Genomic DNA, 13,958 nt, shown 5'->3' on the forward strand with positions numbered 1-13,958 from the left:
ACTATAACCTCCAGTATAAGGCCACCCATCGCAATGGTGCTGACCAGCACACAGCTCAATGGACCCGAATAGAGATTATACCCCTATCCCTTATACATCCTAATCAATCGATCTTTGCCAAAGAAGCAAAGACAGTAAAATGGAAAAAAATTGTCTTTCAACAAATGGTGCTGGAATAATTGGAAATCCATTTGCAAAAAATATATATATAGACACATATCTTATACCATTCACAAAATTAATTCAAAATTTGTCATAGACCCAAATGCAAAATACAAAACTATAAATTCTTAGAAGATAACATAGGAGAAAACCTAAACGATTTTGGGTATGGTGACAAATTTTTAGAGACAACACTAAAGACACATGGAATAAATCATTGATAAACTGAACTTTATTAAAATTGAGAATTTCTTCACTGCAAAAGACAATGTCAAGAAAATCAGGACAAGACACAAAATATAAGAAAATATTTTCAAAAGACACATCTGATAAAGAACTCCTATAATTCACACTAAGAAAACAGCCAGATGAAAAATGAGCCAATGACATTAATTAACAAACATCTCACTAAAGAAGATGTACAGATGGCAAATATGCATATAAAAAAGATGTTCCATATCATATGTCATCAGGGAAATGCAAATCAAAAGAAGATAACATTATACACCTATCAGAATGGCCAATATTTGAAACAATGAAAATACCAAATGATGGCAAAGATATGTAGTAACAAACTCTTATTTTTTCTGGTGAGAATAAAAAAAATGGATTCCAACCACTTGAAAAAAAATAAATATTTTTATTGATTTCAGAGAGGAAGGGAGAGGGAGAGAGAGATAGAAACATCAGTGATGACAGAGAATCATTGATCAGTTGCCTACTGCACACCCCACACTGGGGACTAAGCCCACAATGCAGGCATGTGCCCTGACAACAGAAATGAACCATGACCTCCTGGTTCATAGGTCAACACTCAACCACTGAGCTATGCTGGCCAAGCAGAATCCAGCCACTTTAGAAGACAGTTTGCTGGTTTCTTACAAACTAAACATACTCTTACCATATGATTCAGCAATCATTCTCTTTTATATTTACCCAAAGGAGTAGAAACCTTATGTCCACACAAAAACCTACACATGGATGTTATAACAGTTTATAGGAATCCTATATAATAAAGAGGTAATAGGCAAATTAACCCTCACACCCTCACAAGATGGCTGCCTATGACCAGTCCGGCAGGGGGTTAGTGAGGGATGACCAAATGACTGAACAAGCAGGCTGCGTGGGGTGACCAGGCCAGTGGGAGGGAGCATGAGGGGCAACCAGGCCTGCAGTGGGGGCAATAAGAGGCAGCCAGGCTGTCATGGGGGGCAGTTAGGGGTGACCAGGCTGGCAGCGGGGCCAGTTAGGGGAGACCAGGCAGGCAGGCAGGTGAGCAATTAAGAGTCAGCTGTCCAGGATTGTGAGAGGGATGTCTGACTGCTGGGGATCGGGCCTAAACTGTCAGTTGGACATCCCCCAAAGGGTTCCAGATTGGAGAGGGTGCAGGCTGGGCTGAGGGGATCCCCCATGTACGAATTTCATGCACCAGGCCTCTAGTTTATTTATAATTACCAAACTTGGGAGGTACCATGATGTCCTTCACTAGATAATGGGATAAGTAAACTCTGGTGCATCCAGACAATGGAATATGATTCAGTGCTAAAAAGAAATGAGCTATTGAACCATAGAAAGACATGGGAGAGCTTTAAATGCATATTACTGTGTGAAAGACATCAATCTGACAAGATTACATACTTCATGATTCCAAGTATATTACATTCTGAAAAAGGCAAAACTGTGAAGACAGTTAAAGGGCAGTGGTGGCCAGGGGCTGGGAGAAGGGATGAGTAGATAGAGGACAGAGGATTTTTAGGGAAGTAGAAATACTCTGTATGATTCTACAGTGAAGAATATATGTCATCATACATGTATCCAAACCCATAGAATTTAAACACCAAGAGTGAACACTAAGGTACTTTGGGTGATTATGATATGCCAATGTAGGTCTGTCCTTAGTAAAAAAAAAAAAGTACCATTAAAAATTAGATGTGTATGTGTGTGTGTTTGTGTGTGTGTGTGTGTATTTCTGTATATAGAATACCAAAAAAGTAAAAGAATGCTATTATGATATTTGGAATTATTTGCCTTGCATAGTATAGATTTTAATTAGGTATAGTTTTCATCTGGCCATAAAATTGATGCAAAAATATGTTTGTAATTAATAATAGTAGAGTTAGAAGCAATTAAATTTGTTAATTTTTTCTAAAATTTTAAAATAATACTTGGACCAGCGGTTCTCAACCTGTGGGTAGGGACCCCTTCGGGGGTCAAACGACCCTTTCACAGGAGTCACCTAAGACCATCGGAAAACACATATATAATCACATATTGTTTTTGTGATTAATCACTATGCTTTAATTATGTTCAATTTGTAACAATGAAAATACATCCTGCATATCAGATATTTACATTACGATTCATAACAGTAGCAAAATTACAGTTATGAAGTAGCAATGAAAATAATTTTATGGTTGAGGGTCACCACACATGAGGAACTGTATTAAAGGGTTGTGGCATTAGGAAGGTTGAGAACCACTGACTTGGACAAAGCTATTTTATGAAGTACCACATGGTTCAAAGTGATAATACAAAAACTTTTATAGTGTGGTTATCTGCATGAATAGAATTTATGCAGATTGACTTTTTGACAGTATTTCTAGGGAAACTCTTGTAATCTATTCAAGTGGTTGTTAAAAACGTAAGAAGAGCAACAATGGAAAGTGGCTGTTCTATATAAGAGACTACAAAATTAATATTTTGAACTTCTCCCTGATCCCTTAAACCCAATCCAACTTTTTTCAACTTATATGCTCTCACAAGGACATGTGTTTGAATATCTGTTTGTTATTGTTATTGTTTTTTATATTGTTGTGTTTACTTCAAGGAAAGGCTGAGTTTTGTAATTGGTGAACTGGGGTTTGGGGAAAACTTTATGTACAAGGAACCTGGATATCGGGGGAGGGTAGAGATAAAAAGGCAGGATTGAAATTTCTCAGAATGACATGATGAGTATGCCATGTGAGAATTTTGCTGATCTCTTTCTCGTCTACCTTTCTAGCCTTTTGCTATTTTTCAGGGAGAAGACTGCGTGCTTTATTTTCATTGATGACTTGGTTTCATAACTTTAAATGGACTGTTTTACTTCATCTTAGACGAAACTAATGAGTGAGATATTATCTTATTTCCAATGAGAAAATTGAGACCTGTGGTTTTAGAGTGCATAAAATATTTTAAAACTTTGCACAATAGAAACAATTTATCTGGGCTACCATGAGATTTTGTTAAATTTTTTTGTTTGTTTTTAGTAAACTAGCAACCAACTAACTGTTCAATATTTGGAGGATGCTAAAATTTTTATAATTTTCTTTTGAGCAATTATTTCTCCTTCACATTACAGTGAAGCTTTATTAGTGTCCATCTGCAGCTTTCCTCCTTACTAAGGTGGTAACCAAACCTGGATGAGTTGGACCCTACCAGAGGAACATTGAAAATGATTATGCTCTCCCAAGCAGGTGTAATACAGTGTCTTCTAGGATTCCCCATACCGAGGCTTTTAGCTTTTTCCATTTACACTCCCTTTTGATTCTGTGATTTCCCCTATCTCCTTTCCCCAACTTTTCTTTTTGCTCACATTAACCAGAGTTGGTTCCTATTGCTTGCAACCAAAGCAGCAGGGGTGACTCTGGAGTCTAGGAATATAAGGGAATGGAATAAAATGGGCCTCAGGTCAATAGGCCTGTGCTCTGATTCTGGCTGTCACTACCTGCTGTATGGCCTCAAGGAGGTGGCCAATCTACCTAAGCCACAATGGCCTCATCTGAAAATGAAAATAAAAATCTTCAATGATCGAATTTCTGCTTAAATTAAATAATATATTTAAAGGTATTTGACAAATAAATATATTTGTCTGGTATTTGACAAAACGAACTTAATAAGTGTTATTATTAGAAGCACAAGAAAGAGAGGAAATTAATTTTCTTCTACCTCTCCCCCTTTATAACCTGATTTCAGACTTGAGCAATTTTCTGTTGCTAAAGAGAATGTGGCTGCAGATTCCTTCTGATCTGGCTGTGTATTTCTTCAACGAGGCTTGCCCTTCACTTAGCAAAAGGAATCAGTCCCACTCAAAATCATTTTGTCTTCCAAAGACTTCTTGAAGGAGACTCTACTGGTAATTTTTAGTCTTATATTTGATTTTAAAAATATATATTTCTATTGATTTTTAGAGAGAGAGGAAGGGAGAGGGGGAAAGAGAGAAACGTTGATGTGAGAGCAAAACATTGATCAGTAGCCACCTGCATGCCCCCTATTGGGGATCTACCTGCAACCTGGGCATGTGCCCTGTTAGAGAATCAAACTACAGAGGACAATGCCCAACCAATTGAGCCACACTGTCCAGGGCTGATTTTGTTTTAATGCAATTTTGTTTTTTAAAAATGCATTGCCAATAAGTCATATCTTCTAGTTATCCAAAGCCCATTAGCAAATTAGCAAGCAAAAAGAATTTCCAAATCTAATGATCTCTCAGCTCCCTCCTTATATTAAGTCTTGATATAAAATCAGCCTTTGTCTTATAAATCACCTCCTCAGTCCTTCTAGATTCTCAATCATTTTGTAATTAATTAATTTATTTTTTATTCTTTATTGGTTAAGGTATTACATATGTGTCCCCCCATCCTCCAGTTCCTACATTCTCCCCCCTACTGTCTGTGTCCATTGGTTATGCTTACTAGTATATGCATGCATATGAGTCCTTTGGTTGATTTCTCCCCCTTGTCCCCACCCTCCCCTATCTTCCCTCTGAGGTTTGACTGTCTGATCGATGCTTCTCTGTCTCAGGATATGTTTTTGTTCATCAGTTTACGTTGTTCATTATATTTCACAAATGAGTGAGATCATCTGATATGTATCTTTCTCTGACTGGCTTATTTCACTTAGCATAATGCTCTCCAGGTCCATCCATGCTGCTGCGAATGGTAGGCGTTCCTTTCTTTTTACAGCAGCGTGGTATTCCATTGTGAAGCTGTACCACTGTTTTTTAATCCACTCATCTGCTGATGGGCACTTAGGCTGTTTACAAATCTTAGCTATTATAAATTGCTCTGCTATGAACATAGGGGTGCATATGTTCTTTCTGATTGGTGTTTCTAGTTTCTTAGAATATATTCTTAGAAGTGGGATTACTGGGTTAAATGAGAGTTCCATTTTTAGATTTCTGAGGAAACTCCATACTGTTCTTCACAGTGGCAGTACCAGTCTATGTTCCCACCAGCAGTGGATGAGGGTTCCTTTTCCTCTGCATCCTCGCCAGCACTTGTCTTTTCTTGATTTATTGATGATAGCTGTTCTGACAGGTGTGAGATGGCACCTCATCGTCGTTTTGATTTGCATCTCTCGGATGATTAGTGACTTTGAGCATATTTTCATATGTCTCCCAGCCTTCTGAATGTCCTCTTTCGAAAGTTTCTATTTAGGTCCATTACCCATTTTTTGATTGGCTTTTTTATCTTCCTTTTTTTAAGTTGTATAAATTCCCAATAAATGTTGGAGATTAAACCCTATTGGAGACTAGAGGCCCAGTGCACGAAGTTTGTTCACTCTGTGGGGGTGAGGGGGGATGCACCCAGCCTGGCTTGTGCCCTGTCACAGTGTGGGAGCCCCACAATCCATTGCCCCAAAGAGGTAGACCTCCACAAGCCTCACATCCCCGGGAACGGCGCCCTGAGCCTCACGTCCCTGGGGCCAGCACCAGTGGTGGGGACGTGAACGTCATGTCCCCGGGCCCGGTGATGGGGGCAGGGATGCAAGCCTCACGCAAGTCTCTGACGCTGCAAGTTCCCGCCATCCTCTCCTGCTGTGCACACAGCCTCCTGCTGATCGGTTGTTATGGCGTCACAACCATTTGCATATTAGCTCTTTATTATATAGATAACATTGGCAAATGTGCATCTCCCGTGGAGTGGTCTTTCTTGTTGCTTTGTTGATGGTTTCTTTTGCTGTGCAGAAGCTTTTTATTTTGATGTAGTCCCATTTGTTTATTTTCTCCTTAGTTTCCATTGCCCTAGGAGCTGTATAGGTGAAGATATTGCTTCGGCATATGTCTGAGATTTTGGTGTCTGTGGATTCCTCTAAGATTTTTATCTTTGTTCTTCCTTCTCAGGATTTCTGTGGCTATTTGAGATCTTTTTTTATTCCATATGAATTTTTGGTGAGTTCATTCTAGGTCTGTGAAATATGCCATTGGTATTTCAATGGGGAGTGCATTGAATCTATAGATTGCTTTGGGTAGTATGGACATTTTAAAGATGTTGATTCTACCAATCCATGAACATGGTATGTTCATCCATCTGTTTATGTCTTCCTTTATCTCTTTTTTCAATGTCCTGTAGTTTTCCAAGTAGTGGTCTTTGACCTCCTTAGTTAAGTTTATTCCTAGATATCTTAATATTTTTGGTGCAATGATAAATGAGATTTTTTTTAATCTCTCTTTCTGTCAGTTCACTATTGGTGTATAAAAATGCCATAGATTTCTGGGTGTTAATTTTGTATCCTGCTTCATTGCCGAATTAATTTATTAAGTCTATTAATTTTTTGATGGAGACTTTAGGGTTTTTTATATACAGCATCATGTCACCTTCGAGTAATGACAGTTTACTTCTTCTTTTCCAATTTGGATGCCTTTTATTTTTTCTGATTGTCTAATCACTATGGCTAGCACTTCCATTACTATGTCGAACAGGAGTAGTGAAAGTGGGCATCCCTGTCTTGCTCCTGTTCTTAGGTGAAATGGTTTTAGTTTTTGCCCATTGAGTATGATGTTGGCTGTGGGTTTGTCATATATGGCTTTTATTATGCTGAGGTATGATCCCTCTATTCCCACTTTGCTGAGGATTTTTATCAAGAAAGGGTGTTGGATTTTGTCAAATGCTTTTTCTGCATCAATTGGTATGACTATGTGATTTTTATCTCTCAATTTGTGTATGTGATGTATCACGTTTAGTTATTTGCAGATATTGTACCATCCTTGCATCCCCGGGATAAATCCTACTTGGTCAAGGTGTATGATCTTTCTGATGTAATGCTGGATTTGATTTGCTAGGATTTTGTTGAGGATTTTGGCATCTATGTTCATCAGGAGTATTGGCCTGTAATTGTCTTTCTTTGTAGTGTCTTTATCTGGTTTTGGGATTAGGGTAATGCTGACTTCATAGAATGAGCTTGGAAGTATTCCTTCCTCTTGAATTTTTTGGAATAGTCTGAGAAAGATAGGTTTTAGTTCTTCTTTGCATGTTTGGTAAAAGTTCCCTATAAAGCCATCTGGCCCTGAGCTTTTGCTTGCTGGAAGCTTTTTGATGACTGCTCAATATCCTTCATAGTTATTGGCCTATTGAGATTTTTAGATTCCTCCTGATTGAGTTTTTGAAGGTTGTATTTGTCTAGAAATATTTCCTCTAGGTTGTTTAGTTTGTTGGAGTAAAGATGTTCATAGTAATTTTTTTTTACAATCTTTTGTATTTTTGTGGGGTTTGTTGTTATTTCAGCTCTTTCATTTCTGATTTTTTTGGGGGGTCCTCTCTCTTTACTTCTTGGTGAGCCTGGCTAGAGGTTCATTAATCTTGTGAATCCTTTTAAAGAACCAGCTCTTGGTTTCATTGATCTTTTTTTTTTTTTTTTTGGTATATATGTCATTTATTTCTTTTTCTTTTCTTTTTTTTTGCTTGTTTTTTTTAAAATATATTTTATTGATTTTTTACATAGAGGAAGGGAGAGGGATAGAGAGAGAGAAACACGATTAGCTGCCTTCTGCACACCCCCTACGGGAATGTGCCCACAACCAAGGTACATGCCCTTGACCGGAATCGAACCTGGGACCCTTCAGTGTGCAGGCTGGCGCTCTATCCACTGAGCCAAACCAGTTAGGGCTGTATGTCATTTATTTCTGCTCTGATCTTTATTATCTCCTGCCTTCTGCTCACTCTGGGCTTTTCTTGTTGCTCTCTTTCTAATTCTTTAAGTTGTAGAGTTAGATAATTTACCATTTTTTTCTTGTTTTTTGAGGTAGGCCTGTAGAGCTATGAACTTCCCTCTCAAGACTGCTTTCACTGTGTCCCATAGGTTTTGGATTGCTGTGTTTTCATTGTCATTCATTTCCAGGATGTTTTTAATCTTTTCTTTGATCTCTTTGGTAACCCAATCACTATTTAATAGCATGTTATTCAGCCTCAAAGTGTTTGAATTTTTTTTTGATTGTTTTTATTGTAGTTGATTTCTAATATTATGCCATTGTGGTCTGAGAAGATGCTTGATATGATTTCAATCTTCTTGAATTTGGAGAGACTTTTCCTGTGCCCCAATATGTGGTCTATCTTTGAAAATGTCCCATGTGCACTTGAAAAGAATGTATATTCCATGGCTTTGGGGTAAAATGTTCTGAAGATGTCAATTAAGTTAATCTGATATAGTGAGTCATTTAGGATTGCTGTTACTTTGATGATTTTTTTTTCTAGAGGATTTATCCAGTGATGTTAATGGGGTGTTACATTCCCCTACTATGATTGCATTGTTCTCGATCTCTCCCTGTATGTCTCCCAGGATATTTTTTAATGAATTTGGATGCTTTTGCATTGATACATATATGTTTATCAGAGCTATATCTTCTTGTTGTATCAATCCCTTTCATTTTATGAAGTGGCCTTCCTTATCTCTTGTAATAGCCTTTACTTTGAGGTCTATTTTGTCAGATATAAGTATTTCTACCCCAGCTTTTTTTTTCATTTTGATTTGCCTGAAAAACCTTTTTCCATCTCTTTACCATCAGTCTATATAAATCCCTTGTTCTGAGATGGGTCTCTCATAGACAGCATATATATGGGCCATGTTTTCCTATTCAGCCACTCAATGTGTTTTGATTGGAGCATTTAATCAGTTTATGTTTAAAGTTATTGATAGGTACTTGTTTGTAGCCATTTTTATTTTATTTTTTTAAAATATATTTTATTCACTTTTTCCAGAGAAAGGGAGAGGGAGAGGGATACAGATTTAGAAACATTGATGAGAGAGAAACATCGATTCAGCTGCCTCCTCCTCACTCCATACTGGGGATGTGCCCACAACCAAGGTACATGCCCTTGACCAGAATCGAACCTGGGACCCTTTAGTCCACAGGCCAATGCTCTATCCACTGAGCCAAACTGGTTAGGGAGCTATTTTTATTTTTTGTACCTGTATTCCTTCTTGTCTCCCTATTTCTTCTTTTTACACCAGTCCCTTTAACATTTCTTGCATTGCTGGCTTGGTAGTGATAAACTCCCTTAGCCTTTTTTTGTCTGTGAAGCTCATTATTTCCCCTTCAATTTTGAATGATATCCTTGCTGGATAGAAAATTCTTGGATTCATTCTCTTGTTTTGCATCACTTTGTATACTTTCTTTCATTCTTTTCTGTCCCAATGTGTTTCTGTTGAGAAATCACTTGATAATCTAATGAGAGATTATCAAAGTGATACCTTGTATGTAACTTTCTGTCTCTCTATTGCAGCCTTCTTTGTCATTAACGTTTGCCATTGTAATTATGTGTCTTGGTTTGGGTCTTTTCGGGTTCATATCGTTTGGGATTTGTGTGACTTTTTCTTCCCCAAATCAGGGAAGTTTTCTGACATTATTTCTTCAAATAGGTTTTCTGACCCTTTTACCTCTACTTGTCATTCTGGCATCCCTGTTATTTGTATCTTGCTTTGTTTTATGTTGTCCCAAAGATCCCTTAGACTCTCCTCCTGTCTTTTGATTTTTTTTTTCAATTGCAGTTCAGTTTGGGTGTTTTGCTGCCCTGTCTTCTCATTGCTAATTTTGTCCTCTGCTCTTCCTAGTCTACTGTTGAAACTTTCCATAGTGTTTTTTTTTTAATGTAGCTATATCATTCTTTATTTCATCTTGATTCTACATAAGTTGATTTTCTCATTCATTTGGTTTATGACCCTTATTCTGAATTCTCTTTCTGACATATTGCATGCCTCCATTTCACTTAGTTCCTTTTCTGACGATTCCTCCTTTTCTTTCCCTTTGGGGTTTCTTTGTCTCCCCATTTTTGCTCTCATCAAAGATCTAGGTGTAGAGTTGTGCGGGGGGCTGTTCCTTGGATGGCATTGGCTACTCAGGTGGTGGCTGCTCCTCCAGTGGGGCTGGCTCCTCGGGTGGGCACTGCCTGCATGGCTGCTCATGGCAATGGTGGCCCCTCCAGCTGGTGTCTGCGGGCTTCTTGTGTGGCTGCTGCTCCTCGGATGGGGGTGGGCTGCTTGCGTTGCTGCTTGGATGGGGGTGGGCTGCTCACAGTTTGTCAAGAGCTGTCTCTGTGCCTCCCTCCGCCTTCTCTGTGGGCTCAATGTTGTTTTTGAATTTTTGATAATAGCTAGCCTAATGGGTGTGAGGTGATACTTATTCTTGATTTGAGTTGTCAAAAGCTCAGGGACCTAGGGCACAAGAACCCCAACTTCCAGAATCACCTCCCTGTTCTGTCTACCCTTGGCAGTTTTTCACTTTTGTTAAACCTTCCAGATGTATTCAAGCATAAGTTTTGAAAAATATATTGTCTGTTTTGTTTTAAGTCTGAATCACCTGGTCCACCATTACTTCTTTTCTATATCTCAAGTAGAAATGAAGTTGAGCTGCTCTGGGAAGTCATGATCTGCATGCACCCCAGGCAGTGGATTTGGTAGAGCCCACGTTCCTAGGGGAACAATTTGTAATTCCTTCACCTTTTTTACCCACCCTCAAGACCCTCTGGCAACCATCATTCTGTTCTCTGTTTCTGAGTCTGTTTCAATCATTTTGATTTTGAGAATTAATTAGGAAAATTTTCTTTAAGTGACTGAGATATTTTTAAAGAATTATAAGCTTTTGAACAATAAATGTTATTCTAGGGCAGGAAACAAATAAATCCTTAAATTCAGTCCCTTTTGACTACAATTTTAAGTTCGTTGAATATTGTGAAGAGACTGTTTTTTTTCAGGGGTAGGTATTTTGTATGATGTTCCATAAACATTTGGAGCACTGTCTGACTGTGTTAGTACTCTTTATGAATTCCTTTTATGATGCAACTATATCTGTATATCTGGGTTAAAATGGGCTATACAAAGGAGGAAAAATGTCCTTGGAAGGGCAGAAAAAGGAGAGAAATGTGAAGAAGTGGTATCTTTTTGTTTAAGCTTATACTGAAATTTTGAATCAGTGCACTGGGTGATTGACACTTTCTGCAAGTTATTAAATCATTCCTTAGCCACTTTTATTCTGGAGTAAAAATTCCAATTCTGTTTACTCATTAATTAACCCTTCAATCATCTGTAACTTTCTTTAAATTTGAGGATCTCCAAGATCTAAAATGAATATTCCTTAATTATTATTACTTTTAATGTCTTCTATATTCTGTTATGAAAGAACATAATAAAAATGATGTCAAATTTTGATTGTGCATCTCAAAGTTTAATGTGTTTATAATGATCAACACTTTGTTAAATAAACATACTATGTAAAATATTGAATGGTTATTTAAAATATGTTTGAGTTGCCCTAACCAGTTTGGCTCAGTGGATAGAGCATCGGCCTACGGACTCAAGGGTCCCAGGTTCGATTCCGGTCAAGGACATGTACCTTGGTTGTGGGCATATTCCTAGTAGGGAGTGTGCAGGAGGCAGCTGATGATGTTTCTCTCTCATCAATGTTTCTGGCTCTCTATCCCTCTCCCTTCCTCTCTGTAAAAAAAAAAAATCAATAAAATATATTTTTTAAAAAATATGTTTGAGTTTATATTAGCGTAAGGGCAAAAATTTAGTAATGATTATAATAAGGAAAATGTGAGTTTATAAATCAGGTTGGTTCACAAAACAATGGACACAGAGCTGACAACAAAGGAAATATCATTCTAAACAATGCAGTCAACCTAGAGAAAAGACACATGAAAAGAAAAGAAATAACTGAAGCTTTTACACACAACACACCCAACTGGGAGTCTAGCTGCTCAAGGGAGCTGATGGTTCTTGATCTCTGGGAGTTTCTAACTAGAACACAAGCTAGAAATATAGTAGAAAACATAAAAGAAAAAGAAATTTAGTATTAGTCCTAGCTTTTTTTTGTATGTGTGTCCCTTTAAATGTTTGCAAAGACAGAGTTACAGAGACTAGGCTAAGTAAGCAATAAATATTATTTTATAACTACTGACTTTTGACACCAATTATAGTTTATCAAAATTTTAATATTCCATCACGTATTTATCCCTATTTTCAGAATAGGTATGCCTACCAATAGCTTATAATCTGTATGCTACATTTTAAAGCTGCTATATGTGAATCAAATGGTTTGCACTTAGGATGCAGTTATATATTACTTAAAAAGCAGATTTTTCTTTCATTTTGGCTCTCACCACATACTTCTCTAAAGGTTTTTTGCAATAGATGATCCTTTATAGAATTATAAATCATAGCATGCTAGAATAAATGTGATAGAAATTGCATCCATGGTCTAATATTTTGCACAGTGATAATCACCTATAGCCTGAGAGCATATAAATATGTGATTAATTTATATATTTATTTTAAGGACCCTGAATAAACATGTGCCCATATATTTTGTTATTTATAGTGTTTCAAATTACTCCTTTACAGGTTTATAGAACTAATGTGACCTTCCCAAGGTCTATGGTAGCAAAAGAAAAAGAGCCAAAGAAAATTAGAACAAAACCTAAGAAAACAAAACAAATCCAAAGAAAATTAAAACAAAACAAAAAATGCAATAATTCTTACTTCTATGCAATCATCTCGATACTTGAGGTAAATCATGTTTAGGTCCTAATTTCAATAGATTATTGCTTTCATTCTCCATTTCACTGCTAGTGAACCTTACTTTTCAAAAGTTGATCAGTATGCAAGACATTGTATTATCTGATTGATCAGTATGCAGGGTTGGATTACTCCAGAGAACATTTGGGCATTTTCACTATGTCCTGTGGATTAACCTGCAGAGTAAGCATTTTGGAGGGCAGGTACTGAGGGAGGAAACAAAAATGACTTAATGGTCTGGCACTGTGCAAATTTGATAAACTCCCTGAGTGGAGGTCAAACCATCTTATGAAATCACTTGTCATAGGACAATGATCCTAAATTCTATGGAAGATAAATGTACTTCATTGTTAGGGTAGAGCAATAAAATTAATTAAACAAAAGGAGTGTCATTCATTCTTTTTAAGAAATATATGTTTATTGATTTCAGAGAGAAAGGGAGAGAGAGAGAGAGAAACATCAATAATGAGAGAGAATCATTGATTGGCTGCCTCCTGCATGCCCCCCAACACACTGGGGATCAAGCCCACAATCTAAGCATGTGCCCTTAGAATTGAACCCAGAACTCTTCAGTCTGCAGGCTGACACTCTATCCATTGAGCCAAACTGGTTAGGGCTATTCTTAATTTTCAAATTATAAGATCATACTAATATTTATTTAGATATATTGGTTTTCTAATAGTAGTAGCTGTTCAATGCTTGTGTGGTATATTTAGGACTGGAAATATATGGGTATCTACTGTCTATATTCTATTTTAGACATTTTGTTGTAAGTAATGGGGCTCTTCAAGAGACCTCTGTCTTGGCACTGCCTGCTAGTCTTCTCCCTATTACATGAGGTGGCATGTGAGGTATTCTGCAGAATTCCCAAGGCTTTTTCAAAGATAGCTTAAAATCCTCTTTTGTAAAAGGAAGGAAAGAAGCAAGCAAGTAAATTGTAATTTTTCAAAAATTCAGTGTAGCTTCCAAAAATTAAGTGAAAGTTAAGTATTCTAAATTCAAGTTTGAATCTTATTTAAGAATTTTGG

Source organism: Myotis lucifugus, unplaced genomic scaffold (assembly GCF_000147115.1).
Source record: "Myotis lucifugus unplaced genomic scaffold, Myoluc2.0 scaffold_177, whole genome shotgun sequence".
NCBI lineage: Eukaryota > Metazoa > Chordata > Mammalia > Chiroptera > Vespertilionidae > Myotis > Myotis lucifugus.